The following is a 20,464-nucleotide window of genomic DNA, read 5'->3' as shown; positions in this document are numbered from 1 at the left end:
TTAATATTATTATTATTTTTACGGGGCAGGGTTAAAACAAAAGCCTTTGCAATAAAAACAACCCTCTTCCCCCCTCCCCCCAGCTACCCAACACGACAGGTGCTCTCGTAAATAAGCGGGTGAGCAGGTGTAAAGACGTGCTTCTGCCGCATGGCTCGGGGTCGGTTTAGACTTCCATTGGTGGGGCTGGGTGTGAGGACAGGCACAGGTTTTTCTGGGGAAAAGCGATTGACCCAAGCATGGGGGCGGGCCAAGGCAAGACAGCGATGGGACGCCCCATCGGTGAAGAGTTGGCCGTTTCGGGGCTTTGGTGGGGGGCGTTGGAAGGATGCAGCGAGCAGCAGGCGCATGTATAATCGAGTGCAGGATTTCCTACTTTGCGTTTGAAGCAGAGTATAGCACCCCGCACAGGTACTCGGGCCTTATTTAAACACAGATTACATCTGAAGAGGTAGAGAGAGACAGTGGGGGTCTGAGCCTTTAGTTTTCCTCGAAGGGACACGACCCTTCGGCTGTAAAGTGTGTATGTGTGGGAGGAGAAAGCCTTTTAACTCTGCTTGCAATGTGTGTGTGTGTGTGTGTGTGTGTGTGTGTATGTATGTATGTATGTATATTTGATACACGTATATATCAGAGTAACCTCTGTGAGAATCGCTGTGGCTCCCCGTTAGCGTCTGGAACCTGGGGGTTTGCAAACTTGAACCTGGAATCTGCCGCCCCTGGGCCCGCCACCGCTCCCCGCACTGCCAGGGGAACCTGGTCTGGGAGCTCTCTCGAAATCGAAAGCCAGGAGGGACGAGTGCGAGCGCCCGCGGCCAGGCGTCTTCTCGCAGGCAGCGACTCGCGGGGCGGCCGGGCAGGGCACGCGCCAGCGGCTGTAGCGGCGGCGCCGCGAACTCGCCGGCGGCCCCGCCTCCTGGCGCTCTTCCAAGCAAGCCCCTCCTCCTCGCCCCGCTACAAACGGCGGGACCGCGGTTCCCGGGCGTCACTGAGGCAGCTGCCGGCCGGGTGAGGAGGCCGGTCGCCAGCGCGGGTGGGGCCGGGGTTCCGCCGGGTTCCAGTCTGCCTTCCCGCCACCACCAGGACTGGGGACGCCGCCGCTACCACCGCCTCTCCGCGGAGTCCGCCCGGAGCGACTCCTCCGCGGCTGTGCTGACGGCCGGCAGCGCGAGCCGTAGCAGCTCCAGGTCCAAGTCGAAGCAGGCAAGTGCGGGGGATGTGGGGGTGTGCGCGGGAAGGGCGGGCACGCTGCGCCTTGCCCCATGTCTGTGTAGGACGCCGAGGCTAAGGGCTTTGCGCGCCGCCGCGGCACCGTGCGGGGTCCGGCCTCCGCTGGGCTGCAGCCTTGGTCCTGGCTCTGGGCGGGAACGCTGGTGGGGGCGGCGGAGGTTGTGCACACGAAGTTCCTAGAGCTCTGTCCTTTGCGGCGGGAGTACAGGGAACTGGGCGCCTCGGGAGGTGGCCGCGCTCCTCCTGTGGGCACAAGCTGGTTGGGGGCGGCGGGAGCGGAGCCGGGCCAGTCGCGCCGGGTAGCGTGCACCGGCGTGGACGTGCCTGGTACGGCCGCGTGTAGCGCGAGAAGAACAGCGCCGAGACGCAGGTGAGTGTATTGGAGGGAAAGTGGGGGAGGGGACTTTTCTAGAAAAAGGGCAGGATTCCTGTGGTGGACAGGCAACCCCGCCTTGTGGGTGGCTGTGTGCACTTCAGCCGGGTGGTGTCTGGTGGCGTGCCCACTTGGTACAGCGCCTCCTCGCGCGTGGTCCCTGGAGCTCTCGGGGCGTCTCGCGACTTTGAACAGCCGCGCAGTGTGCGGAGGTGGTATGGGACCACGGCTGCCCCAGGCAGAGCAAAGAGGGTCCCCCGGGCCGCTTTCCCCTTTGCGCGGTGTTAGGCTAGGCTAGGCGCAGCCGCGCGAGGTCGCAGCTCCTGGTCGCCACCCGGTTTGCGCGTGAGCGGGAATCGCGGTGCCAGCCGGCCCACGGGGCGAGGCGGGCTTTGGGCTTTGGCTCGCTGGCTGTGGTTGCGGCAGCTGCGCGTCCATCTCGGTCTGGAGCGCTGGTCAGTTGCGGCCTCTGTGCACCGACGTGTGTGTGTGCACTGATGACATTGGTGGAGCCTCTTGGCGGATCAGCATCGCTTCATGGGCAGGTGTTCCTCCAGTGGTCATGATAGTGACCAGCAAACAGTCTTCTCACTGCATTTCCTTAAGAGCTACTTATCCTAGAGGGCTGAAGCTCGAAATCTAGATGTGAACTACGAGAGTTGTAACTGTCCAGATGGTCATATAAAATAGCGTTTTAAAAGATCATCTTTATGATAAAATTTTCATCTTCTTTTCTGAAAATGTGAGAAAAGGAGAATTTGTAACCAGCTATCTACTCTCCTTTATTCCCTCCCCAAAGAATGGTGCTTAACAATGCCAAATGAAATCCCTCCGGCAAGGACAAAGAGCTTTTTAAAACTTAATGTTTTAGTGGGCCTACCCATAATAATTCTGTTTTTATAAAAATGTAGCTCAGCCCCCAAACTTATAGCAAGTAAGTCTATTTAAAACAACTCGAATACCAGCTGGGGTGTAATTTCTCCATCCCCTTAAGTAAAATCGGTTTGTCTGAAATACTGTTTAGTTGCCCTTGAAGACAATTTTCTCAAGAATCATTTCCCCAGAGTCCTTTGAGTTTTTCATTGTGCTAAGGTAGCTCTTTCTTGCGGAAGCTGACCTGAAATCTCCATTTTGGTGAGCGGGTGGAAAAGCTTTCCTGGGTGTACTTTCTCATCTGGACCTTTGGGTCTAGAAGTGGTGACTATTTTGTTGGATGAGCTGGAATGTCACTGCATTTGTTTTGGGGCTATTGTTTTATTTATTTAACATTGGAATGTTTATTTAACTTGCTCAGGGAGGTAGGGGTGTGTGTGTGTGTGGGGGTATGCATACTTAGAGAAAGTGCTCTTGGAAATAGGGGAGGAGAGGGGAAGAGGCCATAAGAAGAAAACGTACGGAAGATAAATGGCTGGGGTGGGGTAGGAAAAATTAGATTATGAAGAAACACATTGTTCAATTTGATAGAATTTATCTGTTTTTTTCTTTTTTGAGAGAATATTTTTCTGTTTGCGTGATCAAAACTGGCCTCTTATTCTCTATTTTTGTAACTTTGTGGTGCAGCCTTTCATGGAATGAGGTTTTTTGTTTCCCCTTCAAAGACAGAGCCTTATGCATTTAAGGTCTCCCATGTCTCTAGGTGTTTTCCCCATTGTGTAGAGTTTGCCCTTAATCATGTCAGGTCAGCTGTTGTAAGCTACACATACTCTTTCTACATGGCTCAAGAGGATTTTAGGTTTAGGATATGTTTCTAAAATGGAATGGGTACCCACAACTAGTCTGTGTCAGCCACGCACATCCGTTATTTACTATGGAACCTTATTTTCCTTTTTCTAGGCTCAGGATGTATGTTAGTTGTTGGGATTCCTTTTCTGATTGTTTTTGTTTATTTATTCTGGTTAATGCTTTTTCACGAGAGACTCAAGTTACTTCTCTGTTTGAGTTTTGACACTTTTATTTAAGACCCAGTTCCCAATGGTTATGAAGGACAAGGCACTTAAGTGGCATTTTTGCTACTCCATTTCTTAATCCAGTCTTTTGGTTCTTTGTGCACAGATGTTACTAGCTGAATCCTTGTTAATACTTTCAGCCATTCCAGCCTTCAGTGCTTTTCTTATTAACATGACTGTGAATTTTAAAAATACTGCTCCCCCCTCCCCAGGTTCTCTCCTCTTTTAGAAGCAAGAGTCAAATTCTCTTTAAGGATACCTCAAAGCCATCTAGAATACCCTGCCTTCCAAGCTGGGATCAACCTTTTCCTCTTTCTTTGATGGAATTTTTTTTTTTTAATATAAAAAACCTGTAACACTTTTCAGGAGTTAACATGGCACAAGAGCACCACAGTGGCAAATTACCCTTCATGTTCTTTTTTTCCGAAGGACTGAATACTCTGAAATAGCATCTTATCAAGACTAACTTTACCTTTTGCAGTTTTGATTGCTTGGTCTGCATGAAAGGGTCAGCCTTTTTGCTTTGATTTGAAGTCATATTCAATCCACTATATCACTATATCATCATATTCTTATTGCCACCTTTGTCATCAATAATGCTGATTTAGAAGTAAGGGAGCCTAGAGATCCACAGTACTTAGCCAGGTCAGGTTATGTATGTATGTATGTATGTATGAATGAATGAATGCATGAATGAGGTGGTATGGGGCCTGGATGGTGTGCCACCCTGTGGAAAACTTGCCCATAGCAGTCCACCCCAGCTCTTTCTGTTTCTTTGGATATTTAGCAGGACAGGCCAATAATCAGACTAAACCACATATTAGGTGTTTTTTATGTTTGTTTGTTTATTTGTTTTTTGTTTTAAATAGCGCATGGGTACTTGTGCTATTTAAAGTAAGGCCACTTTATGGGCATGTGACCTGTACAGTCATAAGTCCTCCCCCTTGGAATTCTTGAATTTTTGGACAGGAGGGCCTTGTACTTTAATTCCCCACTGGGACCCATAGATTATGTAGTTTATCCCGGTCAGAGGCTTCCTTGATTGTTGGTATTTAGTTGTCAGTATTGCTGCTCTATGCTACTATATTATAAAAAAGTTTGAAATCAAAGGCTTTATACACTGGTGATACCACACCCAACTCTAGAATTAACTCTGTGGAGGACATTAGACGCATAGAATGTTCACTTGCTTTGTCCAGTTTCATTTTACAGATGTGGAAGTCTTTGCTAGTTCTGGTTTCGCTCAGAACCCACATGTTATTTATTTTAATGCCAAACTCATTGTGTGTTTCTCATTGGGAAAAATGCTTATCGTTTATTTGGTTTTGGATACTAGGTGGTTTGCAATGCTAGTTTCTTTTTTTTCCTCCTTGATTTCAGGTAATATAAGTCTGCTGAGTAGAAATAAGGCACTTAATCTTGAAAGGCAATATTTTGAGGCTTTTGTGTGCTAAAAGATATTTGTTTTATTATGCTTTAAACAGGAATGGTAACTTTGAGAATCTGAACTAAAAATAGGAATTAGTATAGTAAAATTCTATAGAGGTTTTGTGAAATAATTAGGAAATTTTTCACTAAGAAGAAATAAACAGATCTGGCATTTAGCATGCATGATGTGATGTGTCTCATACTCTTAATTTAAGTGAGGTCACAGGAGAATTTTTTTAAGGGAAGATGACTTTCTATAAAATCATGAGCCTCATAATTCTATCATATAAAACAAAACAAAACATGACTTTTCTATGAGAAACACCACTAGATGCATTCCCATAGGCATTCTCCCCTTTCATACCATGCTAAATTTTCAGAGATTGTTCTACATAAAAATATCCATTTTTGGTAAAGGTATTATTTAGTTTCTTAGAGCTTTGGGTTAGATAGGCTTTGCCTCTATTTCATTGATACTCCTAACTGTATGTTTCTCTTCTGAATATTCCTGAATAATTTTGTGTGATGACAGATGAGGGTCTTCTTTTTAAGAAATCTTCATGCAGAGAAGGATAGGTGCTTTGGGAAAGAGAGGAACAGATAAAATAACCAAGATTGTCATAGGAATAGGTGCCGTGGGGTTAAAACCAAACCAATTTGAAGGTAGCCTTTACTCTCAAGTAATCTCGTTTTTCTTATTTAAAACTTGTGCTTTCCTATCTATATTAATGATTTATATTATGTCAGTTTCTGACCGAAAATGAATAGCAAATAAGGTTTTATAGGAAAACCCCCTTTCCCATTTCTAGAAATTCTTTATTTGAAAAAAAAATCAAAATTTTCTCAATAGACTTATTTATTGAGAGACAGTTATAGTAAAATTATAGCTTTTTTTTTTTAATGTTGAAAGTTTTTCTTTAGATTGGATATTTTGAAATCTTAGGTTGAGATATCTGTATATTTTTTCCTCGTCCAATCTAACGGTGATAGAATCATACCAGCCTTTTCCATCTGACTTAAAAAAAGGAATCTCTCATTAAAAAAAAAAAAAATTGTATTCGACATGACTAGCTTTTCTTGCAGAATTTTTGTTCTTGCGAGCTGTTCATATTGGGGATTATTTCAGAAGATTTAAAGACTATGGTAATGGACTATCACAAACCAATGAACTGTTCTTTTAGGATAGGGTTTCATTTTATTTTGCTTTTATAGTTTAAGAGTGGTCAAACTCGCCTCAAGCTTCAGTAGACATTTTCTTGACCAATTTTATCTCCTTATGAGAATAGGGAAATAGCTATTTTAGAATTCTTAGCTTTCCTATATTCTTACTATGGAGTTACTGTAAAATCAAAATTTCTTATTAATATTGAAGAGTTCTCAGTTTCTTTGAGCATCTGAAAAAAACTGTGGGTCCTTTTTCCCTAGAGAAATGCACATACACAGACATTTCCTTAAAATTTTTACCATCCTGCCCTCTGGACCTAAATAGTGTTCAAATGAGGGTTTATTTGGGAAATAGGACTTTGAAAATTGGAGTTGTCGTCTTACACTGGCGACAGCAGGGCGAAGTCACTTGGATCAGTTCTTATCTGCTGTAGTGTTAGTGATGTGGGCCTTTAGCTTCATCAAAGGCAAACTAAGCTTCCTGGTTTCCTCACAGTTTGTTTTAAAATTCGTTCTGATTTTGTAAACAAATATTACACATGTCAGGTTTTTTTGTGAGTACAATGCTGCCAATTTAGCTACTGAGTTGTCTTGCCTCAGTAGGTTTTGTCAGTTAGGTTGAAATTGTTAATTTAGCAGAGCCAGGTGGAAAATACTAGGCTGGCAGTCTGGAGTTTTCATCATTTGGTTTTGGCTTAGTTACCTGTGTCCTTGGTTTCTTAACCTTTCTTCAAGTATAAAACCTCACCCTCCAGATCTCAAATATGAAGATGAGCTTATTGAAGTACAAGATTTTTGGCAGTGGAATGACGGTGCTTACTGAGTTGGAAAGGTGATAATAGGTGGTCCATGTAGGTTAGGTTTTATATATTTGACCTTCAATGTGTTATGAACTGTCGTTTTCAGTCATTCTTTATAATGTGCCATCATGTGTTGTATACTGCTGCTGTGGGGAAAGAGAAAATTCTCAAGCCATAGGGAAGTTTTGGGAGAATTGTGACTGAAAATTTCAGTGTGGAAATAGATATAAATTATCTATGATGATGGAATTTGAAAGGGAAATTTAAAATGATTTCTTGAAAATATAATTAATGCTAAAAGATTAAGTATGAAACTATGAGAACTTAGCCAGCTAACATTCCAGGAATATAAGTGTCTTAATTTAAATTATTCTGTCGTTTTCAATGAGAAATCAAATTTTTAAACTTCAGCATTTACATTAATCAGTATATACTTTCTTGATTTGAGTTTTGTTTAATCTCTCATCAAGGATTTATTCCTATATCACGATATGGATTTTACACAGAAATGCATTATTTTTCCTGTTGTTTCAGTACCCTCTCATCAACCCAAGTGAAAAGTCATTGATGGAAGCCCTATCGAGTAAGTTATTAGAAATTGCTTACTTGTTTAGTTTTTAAAGGATATTTGACATTTTTTTATTCTTTAGGCATCATTTGTGTGTATCAAGGGTATAAAAGATATTTCTTAAATAAACCACAGTGTATTTGAAAATAAATTCAGCAAATTGGTTAAGCTGGGGAAAATATTTCTGGAACCGATTGTACTTGATCTTGAGTGTCCTCTGAGCTACTTTTTAGAAGTGAGATTTTTCTTTTTCAATGATGCTGCCGCTTCTCTATTGGAGGTACCTTTGGTGACGTGAGGATCACCCACCCTTATTGCAGAGCTATCCAGAACATTTTAGATATACAAAGTTTATTATAGGATGAGCAAGTTTTTATAATCTATTCTCAGGTACGGCCTATTTCTGTTTGAGTTTACTCAACACCACTCTTTCTCCCAGAGGTCCTACTTACTGGTTGTTGGTTTATTTTGTTTATACCCTTGGGGTCTTTTCTGGCCTATGGCTGTGAATGACTCATGGATTTTTTCCAAATACCAGCTCATTGATGCCTTTGACCTTCATCCCTTCCCTGCCATTTTCTCTGCAAGGAACTCGAATTACCCACATCCTTCCTCTCTTCTCTGTACTAGCTCTCTGTCCTTTAGTCACCTCTCTGTGCTTCTGAGCACTGTGCTAGTTCTAGTCTGTGCAGTGTATTCACTCGTCCCTTTATTTTCTAATTCGTCCCTTTTTCTTATCCAGCTTGCACTTTTGCATTGGATCTTAAGCATTTTGTTACATTTTACTCATTGAAGAATATAGTAGTTCCTCTTATCCGCACTTTCACTTTCTGAGGTTTTAATTACCCACAATCCCAAAATATTAAATGGAAAATTCAGAAATAAACAGTTCATAAGTTTTAAACTGAACACCGTTCTGAGTAGCATGATGAAATCTCATGCCATCCCACTTTGAATGTGAATCATCCTTTTATCCGGCATCTCCATGCTGTATATGCTCTCAGCCCATTAGTCACTTAGTACCAATCTGGTTATCACATCTATTGTCTTGGTATGGAAATACTTGTGTTCAAATAACTCTTATTTTACTTAATAATGGCCCCAAAGTGCAAGAATAATAATATTGGCAATTCGGATATGCTGAAGAGAGGCCGTAAAGTGCATCCTTTAAGTGAAAAGGTCAAAGTTCTTGACTCAAGGTATTTTATTATCTTACATCATCATCATCGCCAACATCAGAAGGGTGAGTGCAGTACAAAAATATATTTTTGAGACTACATTCATATAACTTTTATTACAGTGTATTATTATTTGTATTGTCGAACCCTTACTTTACCTAATTTATAAATTAGTCTATCACAGCTATATATGTATAGGAAGAACCAGATAATAGGGTTTGGCACTACCTGAGGTTTCAGGCATCTGCTGGAGGGATCTTAGAAAGGAGCTCCTGTGTATAAGGGGAGACGTCTGTATTTTCTTTGACCAAGTGGATTGCTGCTATTAGAGGATGAAAGGGAGAAGCAGGTAGAAATGGACAGATAGTTTCTGCCACAGGTCTCAAATGGTGGCACATATAGTTTGTAGCTGTTTTATTTGGTCTAACCTACATTAAAAAAAAAAATAGTGAATTATTTAGGTATTGGAAAATATAAAGATTGAGAGCTGTATTTTATATTTCTTGAAAAGTTGGAAGGGTGGAGCGAAACTGAGCCCATATTTATTAATTGCACGTGTATATGTGGAGCATGGTTTGTTTCACTTTGGAATAAATTACTGCCTGGCCTTTGTGGGTATTTGTAGTTTACAACTCTCATGCTACAGTTCTAAAAGCCGTGGGAATTTAAAAATTTACTCAAATATAAAGACGAAGGCAGTAGTTTTAAAGGTATCTTATTATTTTGATTTTCTTTATATTTGAAAATGTTTGACTTATCTTAGATTGCTCCTTATACATTTAGATCTTCTAGTCTCTTTTATTTCAGTTAGAGAAGTCCAGTCGTGGACCTCGCCTTCCTTAATCTCTGGTTGCAAAATGGTTTCTCTTTTCTGTACAAGACTTGCTTCCATCAGGTTATCTTACCTTTTCCCCCTCCCTCAGGACGTCACACCTGCCTCCTTTGGGAACAGGGATTTCTTCCTGCTGGTTGCCTGCTTGTAGTTGTTCAGATTTTTGGGGGTCAGCAGAAGTTGCATGGTGCTGTGAAGAGTAATAGGATGTTATGAGCTGTTTAAAAGAGGCCCGTGGATCACCTGCTACCCTCAGTGCTGATAGTGTCAGCTTAGAAAAGACATTCTTCCCCAAGGTTGCTGTAAAAAAGCTGACACAAGAGGTTAGTGGGTGTGAGGTTTATATGTGTCGTTTCTCTGTCCTCTTCCTCATTTTTTTCAGTCTTAGGCATTTCTCCCCCTCTATAGAAGCAGCAAGGGACCTTCAGCAAAGCTATCTCCCACCTGTGCAGTAGAGTGAGCTGATGTGCCTGAAGTAGAAAGAAGCTCCACATGTCATGTTTGGACTAATGCTGTAATTTTATTTTACAGTAAGGAAGGTGGATATTATTAATCTACTCCCGAACATAATAGCACAATTTGAATGGCAGAGAGCAACTTTGGTGTGTTAATGTCTAGTGAGATGAATACAGATGAATGCTAAGTAGGTAGAAAATGTCAGTGTAGAGCCTTCCTTTTGGTGACTTTCAGCACTTATATTTCTGGTTAACTTTTTGTTCAGCCTGGCAAACAGAAGATCTGTTTTATCACCCCAGCACTAATATAGCTTTTCAGGATGGAACAATACCTTTAAAGCTCTGCTCTCCTGGCAGCCACTTGAGCTAGGCCAGTCATAACGAGGAATTAGAATGTGTCCCTGTATTGTACATCTTAGCAAAACCCTTCAGAATAATAGGAGCTTAATGCTGGCGGTTAAAAATATTGGCAGTCTCCAGCCTAGTTAATTTTTTTTTTTTATTTTTTTGGATATTTGGGGTGTGAGTAAAAGTGCATGCTTATTTTAAATTGTGTGTATAGGTTTTTTAAAAAAGATGATTGTATATTCTGAACTTGTTTTTAAGAGGCACTTGAAAATAACTTTTGGTACCAAGCATCTTCCGTGATTATATGATTCTTTTAGAAGAATACCTTACTTTGATGTGCCTTGGAGCAAATGGTTGAAGGACTGCTAGAATGTCTTCATTGTTGAGTGAGGATAGGGAATTGAGAATTGATGAAGAACAAGAGAATCGTCCTGGAGCTTCTACTGTGTGATATGATAAACTTTGGTATATATAGGCTGGTGGTTAACTTGGAGTCTAGACTTTTTTCAAATTCATCTTAAGTTTTTTTTTCTTTTGTTAAAAGATCTTAAAAAGTGTCAAGTTTTGTTTTTGTTTTTGTATTGGGACTATGCTCAGAAGCCAGGAAGATTGTGTAATACTTATTGTTTCATCACTGATTATTACTAAGAGTTAGATACTGAGAAGCTTTAGAAATGTTTATAAAGCGTCCCTGTCCTCATATTCCTTGGTTTGTCTGCTTAAGGAGATTAGGCAGAAAATGACAATTTAAAAGATGTCACCATCTGCTCCCATCCTCCTGCCTCAGGCTTAATATCATTTGAGGAATTGAGGAAAGGTACATATCTTACAGAGATACCCCGGGCATTCGGTTTATGGCATGGTCACTACATATTGCATTAGGGGCAAGGATGTGGGGCTTCTCTCAGTTTTGTGTGTATTTTTATTTGGTTAGTTTTGGTGTCTCTCCTTCTGCCCCCCTTCCTTCCATGTAATTTTTGTCTCTTTTGATTCTTTATTGTAGTATGTTCCCTGGTTTGCCAGAAGCCTAGTCACAGGTGAAGAATATTTATGCAATACAGAACCTGCCAAGTTTTAAGTTGTGACTGGAGAGGGATGCCACTGTGATTGTCCTAATTCTATTGTCCCAGGAAGAATGGATCCCAGACACATGTATGGAACTATGTAGAACCCTTAGTTTTTCCACCATAGTTTTATTTTCTTGACAGCATGATGTGCCAGAAACCTTCTCTGGGTATATTTTTCAAAACACCTGGAAAAAAGTCATAAAGAGAAAACGTTTCTTTGGCTCCTCTCGTGGTATAGTTCTAGTGGCAGAAAGGAAGTAAAGAGTCAGAAGCTTGGATGCTTTTAAAAGCACTGATCCACACCTTGAGTCTTTCTCATGCCTATGACCATGTCCACCAAAGGTTCACAAGGCTGCTGATTGTAGCTTTCTCATTCCAGTTCTTAATGTTCTCAGGTCTGCCTTTGCTTCTCTGCATTAATGTCATTTATATTTTTTCCCCTTCATTTTGAAAGGTGATTGACCACCCTACATGCTGCTTCGTCTTGGTTTGCTAGAGAGTCTCTTTCCCTCACTTGGAACTGAGGCTGTTGGGGAGTTATATATATTCTTGCTCCTTGGATTTTTTAAAGGAGTTTGGCTAATTTATCAGTATTGTTTTGTGGACAGTAGGGGGCCAAGTTTGATTTCATGGTGAACAACATTGGTTTTTTTGATATAGAGGAGAAAAGCGAAAAGATCTTGCTTTTGCTTTTATACATTTTCTTAAAGCAACTTCCAAATTATTGCTTCTTAAGACTGCAATTAGAGCAAGAGATTTTGTATTGCACCACTTAAAATGGTAGAACCAGGAGACAAGAACATTTTCTCTAGTAACAGTGGTGACAGCCAATGTTTCTGTTCTTCCAGGACCTTGCCGCAGCTCCTCTCAATAATGAGCTTTCTAGACGAGGTAGATGAGGCTCAGGGGTCAGGTGGTTTGCCTAAGGATTCAACCTCGTGAGTGAGGAAGTAGAACTGGGACTCCTAGCTCAGTGTCTTTTATCCTGGACTTCAGAATGATGTTCTTTCTACCTCTTGTAGTTCTACTGGTTGTAGTTTAAGGTGGCTGTGGCCAGAGATGGATCCAGAAGGCAGCTTAGCAACTGTATCTTGACTCCAGGTCTTACAGTTTGGATTCTCAGTAGTGGGGCTGTTGTAAACAGGTTTTTGTTTTAAAAGCTTCACTCAGGTCCCCACAGCACTCCTAGCAGTATGGCTACCACTCGTTTTTCCAGGGCCAGGATTCTGAGTTTGCCTAATTTTAGGTCTGTGGCTAGGTGACTTCTGGAAGGACTCTGTCACAGGCTGGTGTCTTCCTGATGCCAGCTGGCAGTCTTGACTTGCAAGATTACTATTTGGAAGCATATGAAGTACGGATTGGTTATTTTCTATAAGCAAAGGAATGAAGACGCTGTCTTCAGACTTATTTTAGAATGCTGTTAAAATCAAGAAAAAAGATCAAAATACTGTTTTATTCCAGATAAAAGTAACATTTAGATTACCCTAGCTGATTGTAGTAGAGAATCTATAAGGGCTGTTTCTTAAACTTGTTAAGGTTCTGAAACTAATATGTTCCAAATCTGGTGAGCTTTTAGAAATACTACTGTTTTTGTTCTGAGAAAAACAGTTGCAGGCCAGGTGCTTAATAGGATGTATGATGTCCGAACTTGAATCAAGAAAATATCCACCCAGTAGAGATTGTTATTGATTCATCTTGTTTCTCCAACTTAACTGTCAGACAGATTGGATGGAGGGTGCATGGAGAATACAGATTCAAGATAATCTTTTTGTTCTTCCCTAGGAAGAGGACATCTGTCTTATTTATTGTTTTATCTGTTGCATCTACTTTGCTACTTGTTTGTAGTGGAAATTCAGGAAATATTGTTTAATTCATTTGAATTCAAAGTTTGGAATACAAATAATATAGAGGAAAAGTGAACTAACACAGTACTTTAGGCTTACTGCCAATAGGAAGGTTTTATTTGCATCTGTAGGTTAACCGTGAATGGTAGGTGATCCAGTAGTGAGATCTGCATAGTCTACATCCTTTATTCCCTTCACTCAGGGCTTTGAGATATGCTTTCTGATTTTGAAGTATAATTTATCAGTATTTCTTTGATAGCGCTTTCCTGGTGTATTGATTGAGGTGATAAAAACTAAAGAGGAATGTATGTTAAACTTTTTACTTGGCTTAAAGAACTTTACTAATTCATCCAAAATTGTAATTTGTCATCAAGTTATTTGATTATCCCATGAATAATCATAGAACCCCTCTCTGCATGTCTTGGCAGCCTACTCCATTTCTTCACAGTGCTATGTTCCAGTATTTATTAAAATTTGAACTAAACACAAGTATATTATTTTGTAACTATCTTTAAAATATTTTTGGGGGGGGATGGAAAAATCTTAGGCAGTTTTATTTATGGAAACCTTGGAAGACATTTATTGAAAAATAATTTTTTCTTAAAATGACCCGAATGGATTTTGGGAAGTCCCTTAATCTTAAAGGGTTGCATATGTTTCTAAGAGAGTGATAGAGTCAGGGAAATTGCTCTAAGTAATTGGTTAAGGGTGGAAGGGAGGAAGAAAAAGGCTAAAGAAAAGGAGAAGGAAGTGAATTCTCCATGTTGCTTGTTTCCTCATCCATGTAGGTCATCACGATTAAATAGTATAGTGCATTAATGACTTGGAGTTTTAAAATACTATCTTACCTACTTATTAGATCATAATACTTATTAGAATATATTCTTAATTCATTAGTTTTCTTAGAGACGTGGACTCTGGTGGCTAAAACCGTTGTTTTCTCTTATTTTTAATACCACGTGGTAATTAAAGCTTTGAATCATTTTAGTTTACATCATCCAGAATTGTTGAACTTGTGTATAACATTTTTGTAGTTGGATCTTATTTCAGCACAGCTTTTCGATCTCATTCCCTTTTTCCTTAGGAGTTGAATGAAGTCACTGAAAATATACACAATTATCTCCACCCTTAACTGAGGGAACTTGGAGAGATGTAAAATGTGCTTTAATCCAGGAGAGAAGAATTCTAATGTTACTTCCCATATTGTTTGAACAACAAGGATGAGAGTTAAGGGCTGGTGAGAAAAGCTGGGGCGGGGTAATAACATCCTTTTGCCTTGTGTGTCTGGTATTTTCTTAATGATGCTTTATATGAGTTTGCATTTTTAGGACACTTCTTGAATGTTTTTAACTACATTGGAAGCTCCTTGATATCAGTGATCCTGTCTTATGGCTTTGTTCCTTGAACTTAGTAGGTCCTGTTTTTTTAAAGATTAAAATAATAAAATTACACATGCCAGAGGTAAATACTGCATATAAATTTTTTTCAGTGGCATACACAGCCTTGATATTGTGGTTGCTGTGAAGTTGTCATGTATAATTGCACCCATTTGACCCATTGGAACTAATCAAAATTCTTAATGTATAAACTGAGAATTTTGATTTTTATATGGGTATTAATTATTACTATGCAATAGTAATTAAGTGCTGATAGTAGGTAATTTAATATGTTAAGATGTCTTTTGTATTAACAGCACTTTTTCTCCCCATATATCTCTGTGAATAATGAAGACTCCACCATATCTGTTTACAGCCCTACCTACTGAGTTTAACAATTTACTCTGACCATACAGGAAAAGATCTGGTGTGACTAGACTGGCACTGTACCTTTTACATGTATTTATGACCTGTTTAATCAAAGCATGCCATATTAAAAAAATATTGTTTCAGGACTGGGCTGAAGAAGCTGTGATTGCCAGGATTAAGGAGGCAGGCTCCAGGGATGACCTCCAGGCCTATCATTTAATAGCAGTGGGAAACCACCCCTGGCTGTCGGAAGAATGGCTGCTTTTAGGCTCAGCACTGAGTCTTTTTTGAAGCAGATAGAGAAGTTGAATTTTAGGTGGTTACTCTAATCACGGAAGGTGACCTTAAGAAGGGTCATTCGGCTGGGTACTCCGGTGGTATATGCATGGATGGCTCTTACACACACACACACACGTACACACGCTCACATGGTACAGCAGCAGCTCCATCTGGTGTGTTGTAGGCCTGCCATGACATAGAACTGTTTGTTCTAAAGCAACTCATTTTAAAGCTGCAATATGTTAAATGGGCAGCCCTTCATTGAAGGCCTTGGGTATGTTGGCAGTTTATCAGCAGCAGGTTTGTGATCCTGTCACTTCTTGTTAATGAAGGCTTTTATTTAGCTTAGCAAATCATATCTCCTGTTAAAATCCACTCTTTCAAATGATGAACTTGAAAGGGATGTTGTGACTTTTTATTAATTAGTAGCCGTCAGGGGGTTTTGGTCCTTGCTTGTGATGGCCACTTAGCTATATTTCTACTGAGGTACAGCTTGTCTTAAACTAGGAAAACCCCCAAATGATTAAAATAATTTTTTGTTTGTTATTTTTGAAGTAGTTTATTTTTTCTCTTAGGTAGCCATTTCCTACAGTCTCAATTTCACGTACATTTTAAAGTTCGTAGCAAAGATTTTATCAGAGCATTTACCTTCCTAGTGCAGCAGTTTGACTTTCCCAGCTCTTGTTTATTTCTGAGTAACCCAAGAGAATAAGTGTTTTGTTTTTATATTTAATGTGTATTTCTTATATATAGCAAATTCAGGGACTTCAGAAACTGAGCCGGATGGGCCCTTACCCACAGTGTTGACCAACACCTTCATTTCGTACATGTGGAACTAATGCTGAAGATGTGTCATCTAATGTGTTATGAATAGTGATAGCAGTTGGTTACTCTAGACCTATGACTGGTTGGTTCCTATCATGCTTTTCCTTTCCCAAGCCTCTCCTATACTGCTGCATTATTTCTGTTTCATTTTTTAAAAGGCAGGCAGTGCTTTGGTGGGATTGTACATTGATATGTTTTTAGAGGCCTTTTTGGCAGCAACTAGCATAATTAAAAATGCAAAGAGACTATGAACAATTTCTGTCTTTAAAATTTTTGCTCTCAAGGTATTTATTGCAAGCATCATTTGAAATAGTAAAACCTTGGATGTTTATCAGTAGGGGACTGGTTAAATTAATTTGGTCATATCCATTTTGTGGTCATCTATAAAGAAAGACTTCTTTATGTGCTGAAATTTAAATACATAAAGCAAGGTACAAAAAGCATTTTAGAAAGATCTGTCTCTGTGTATCCAAGTATTTGCTTTTCTCACCTGTGCTTGCACATGTTTGTATTCACTTTGCAAATGTTCAGATTGTTAATAAATCTTTTAACCTCTGGATGTGGATCAGAAGAATTGGACTTTTGTCTTTCATTTTATCAGATTCAGCAGTTAAGATCTTTTGGCATCACATATATTTAATTTGCAAAAATATTAATGTGTAATTACTAATTACCTCAGAAGATAATCCCCTTATATTTTTCAGAGCATTTAAAATAGATTTTCAGTATATTTTATGTCTCAACTATTCGTGTTCAGTGCCTGTGTTAAGCCAAGCATTGTGCCATGTCTTGAGATGTTGAGAAGCAGTAGGATGTGGATGCTATCCTTAAGTTGTTTTAGTCTAGTTGACAGCCCATAGGTAGGAAGTGGGATGAGTTGATGATGGAGTTTGGTGAGGGCTGCTGCATAGTTGGAAAAGGTTCGTGAAACTAGGTTAATGCCCGTGGCACTTTTATGGAGGTTTTATGTAAGTAGGGGGAGAATTTTTCTAGGAGAAAAAGGAATTAAGCATGATGTCCTCCTAACATATTGAAGAAACAGTTTTGACTTTAGAGGATGGTTAGGTTTCGGCAGAGCCTAGAAGCTCAGGAAGGAACATTTCCATTTCAGTATGGTGAAAGGGTATTGTAAAGCCTTTGGAATATGGGAAAAGTAGAAAGAAAACTTAGAAAAAACCATATTGCAGACAGTTTTATAGGATAACTTGGTGCGAAGAATGCTGCAGTAAAGGACATAGGTTGATATGGCAAAAGCAGCCCTGGAAATGAAGGAGCAGGGGCTTCAGGAGGAAAACAGAACCTGACTTGGTACCTGACTGGTAAACTACCAAATAAAAAATTACTACTTGGTAGCCTATGTTCTCTTTTTAGGAGAGACTCATAAAAGTCTCAAGCATTTTCTAAACCAAATTAAGTATGCAACATGAGACATAACTTATGACCTTTTATAAAATGTCTTTTATGAGAACCAGAGTATATTCATGGTTTCTTTATCATGGTTTTATAAAAATTGTATCTTGAAGTTGAAGTGATTGAAATAACTACTGGGCATAAAAAGTAGTTTATACGGTCCCAGGGCTGGAAGAACATCTCTTTGAAAGTAAGGAAAACAATTGGAAGCAAGTTCTAAGGTTGATATGTATGTACTAAAGGAATTCGTCATGAAAGAAAACTTTTTTTAGCAATGAGTTAGATCAGTGATTCTCCAACTTTCTGGTCTTAAGGCCACTTTATACACTTAAATGATTGAGGACTCTTAAGACCTTATGTAAGTTATATTTATCAGTATTTATTAGAAATTAAGATGAAAAGCTTTAAAATAATTTTAGTTAAAAATACATAATATATTTAAAAATATTAAACAAAAACAATAAGTGATGTGGTTTTACATTTTTCCTTATATCTTTAATATCTGGTTTAAAAGAGGCCAGCTGTATTCTCATATTGCACCAGTCTGTAGCAGCAGTTATAGATCATGTAATCTTTAGAAAGCTCTAAGGTATATTTATGAGAGAACGAGAGAGAAAAAGGTACAGTTTTGACCACTTGGAGTTATGAAAAGGTCTCAGGGACCCTTAGGGGTTCCCACATCCCATTTTGAGAACCGGGTTGGCCTCTAGGAAGAAATCGGGTGAGGCTCATTTGAGTCATGAAAAAAAATTTAGTCTGTATAGGAAGGAGGGGACGGATAGTCATCTTTCTAGGGGAAGTGTAAATTTAAGAATAACCACATGTAATTAGAATAATTGAAGGTGAGATTGTGTTGGATGTTGAAGACTTGAATGTTGCGTGACCACGGTCTGTCACCAGCAAGTTTAATCTTGGTCCAAGTCTTGGGTCTTATTTTGCTTACCTAAAAATCAAGGCTGTGGACTAGCTCTCAGAAGTTTCTTGTAGCACTAGCATTCTGTGATTTATTCATGTATTTTTTATAGTGCTCTCAACACTTTCTTTCTATAAATACACACATGCCCACACATCCACGTACACGTGTTTGGAGCGCTTTGGAAGGTCACATGAGCTAAAAATGCACCTTGGAGTAGTTCAAGTAAGCATTTTTTTTCCCCTTTACATTGGTTTCATTGTCCTAGTTTGTTTCTTAAATAGAAATTGACTAAATGGTACTGTGGGTGTATCTGGAATCTTAACCTCTTTTGTCAGCTGTTGAACACACCTGCACTATTAAAAAAAAAAACACGAAAAACTTTCCACTGCATTTATCTCCCCCTCACATTGCTAATTAGTCACAGGATTAGGTGGGTAAGAAGGAGGATGGTGAGATATCATCCACACCACCATTGTCAGGCAGGGTTCCACTTGCCCATTTTGGGTTGCTGCACATGTTGAAAGAAGAAAATGACACCATAGTCCCTTCTTCCTTTAAAATGCAAAATGGGGTTGGTGATAAGGAGATACCCATTTATTTTTCTTTGAATTATTCCACATGTGTTTAATGTTGATACAGATTAAGTTTCAAATTTATTCAGGCTTTTTTTTTGCGTTTTTATTTGGATAAGAAATTCCCGGACGTTATGTTTTTAAATCTTGAGACCTTTATACTCCTGGATCTGCTTGAGATAAACCTATACTAGTGGCTTCTAGCATTCTAAAGTTCCTTTGCTAGGTTACCTCTGGTGGGTGGTGGTGAGGATTATTGGTATTTTGAAATTTCAGGTTGCAAGAAACTTCTCTGAAAATTCTGAAGTCCTTGAAGGCAAAGAGACACATTATGATGGTTTCTTGTACACACAGCTTTAATATTTATTAAATGAATGGTAGTAAACTTTTTATTTCAAACACAAAATTCAAGATAAGAAACAATCACTTTTTAATTTTGGAAAGCTCCTGTAGCTGTAAAAATGAGATCTTCAAGCTGAGAAATGCCTTGTTTAAAAGAAGGCAGCAGTTTTTAACATATATGTGTGCGTGTATGTATATATAGAAATAATTTGTGATGATTTCTAGTACTGCTTTTATATTCTGGGCTTTTTTATTCCATACTTTCAAATGTTTTTGGGTAAGGGCATCTCTGAAGGCAAAGGGCTGTTTTGAGAAATAAAGTCTGGAGGGCAGCTGTATCTGTTACACAATTCCAAAGGTAAAGAAGGAAGGAAGGAAGGAAGGGTTGCTATGCAGTTCACAATATTTAGGATTGAAATCGGATCCAACTGTAAGGTTGATTGGTATATAGCGTTTCTGAGCTGAAAAGCCCAAGTGAGGTACACTTGCTTCGTAAGAGCAGGAAGAGGATGTTAATGCTGGCTTTCCTGTGGCTTCTGTTTAATAAATGAGAATGAGATCCTCTGAGGAGATTTAAAAAGTGTATTCATTGCCCTTGAAGGCACCCATGTTGAATGAAGATAGATGGGTAAGAATGTCTTATGTCGTATGCTTCCCCAAACTAAATTTAAAATTTAGTTTTTAAGTTTTTACTGTAACTTATTTTAACTAAGTTGAGTTTTTTTACACTTTAGGTTCATTTGCTGAGAGGGATTCCATATATATTCTGCACTCACAGACACCAAGTGATCCGAAGTGGCTTTCTAGCCTGACATTACCTAGGTTGCAGAGAGTTGGCATTAGTAAAGATGAGGATGATGACCTGCAGTCTCTGAAAGGGTTTTAAAAATTTTATTTTAGTTTTTTAAGAAAGCAGATAGGGTGGCCATCCATTTCAAGTTGTTCTTGAATGACAGTAGAAGGCTGGGGGTAGAACATATACTCAAGTTTGCAGATTCACATTGAAGCATGCCGACTTTCGCTCATTCCAGTTCAGCTGAGCTGCTATTCGGCTGCATCATCTTGGATTGTGAAGTGGCCCCTGCATGAGCCAACAACCTAGTGACACCTGCCCACGTTAGATAAGCTGAGAGGAAAGAAAA

The 20,464-nt window shown here is 39.5% G+C and overlaps 1 protein-coding gene across 22 annotated transcripts in view; it reads left to right on the top strand.

The window, feature by feature from the left end:
* ELAVL2 (ELAV like RNA binding protein 2) overlaps positions 1-20,464 on the top strand; it is a 150,780-nt gene that overhangs the window by 26,801 nt on the left and 103,515 nt on the right. Inside the window, exon 1 of one of the 22 annotated variants that reach the window (XM_016155714.2) lies at positions 963-1,203. The exons of 17 other annotated variants lie outside the window; for them this stretch is intronic. The gene's annotated coding sequence lies outside the window, so the exon portion shown is untranslated. Of the gene's footprint in view, positions 1-962; positions 1,204-1,336; positions 1,601-20,464 lie in introns of those variants that run through there. 4 more of the 22 variants (XM_016155709.2, XM_016155712.2, XM_016155711.2 and 1 more) reach the window with 4 other exon arrangements.

This window comes from Rousettus aegyptiacus, unplaced genomic scaffold (assembly GCF_014176215.1).
Source record: "Rousettus aegyptiacus isolate mRouAeg1 unplaced genomic scaffold, mRouAeg1.p scaffold_m13_p_3, whole genome shotgun sequence".
Taxonomy (NCBI): domain Eukaryota; kingdom Metazoa; phylum Chordata; class Mammalia; order Chiroptera; family Pteropodidae; genus Rousettus; species Rousettus aegyptiacus.
Note: the sequence above shows the minus strand (reverse complement) of the source record. Positions and strands in the feature narration are given on the sequence as shown.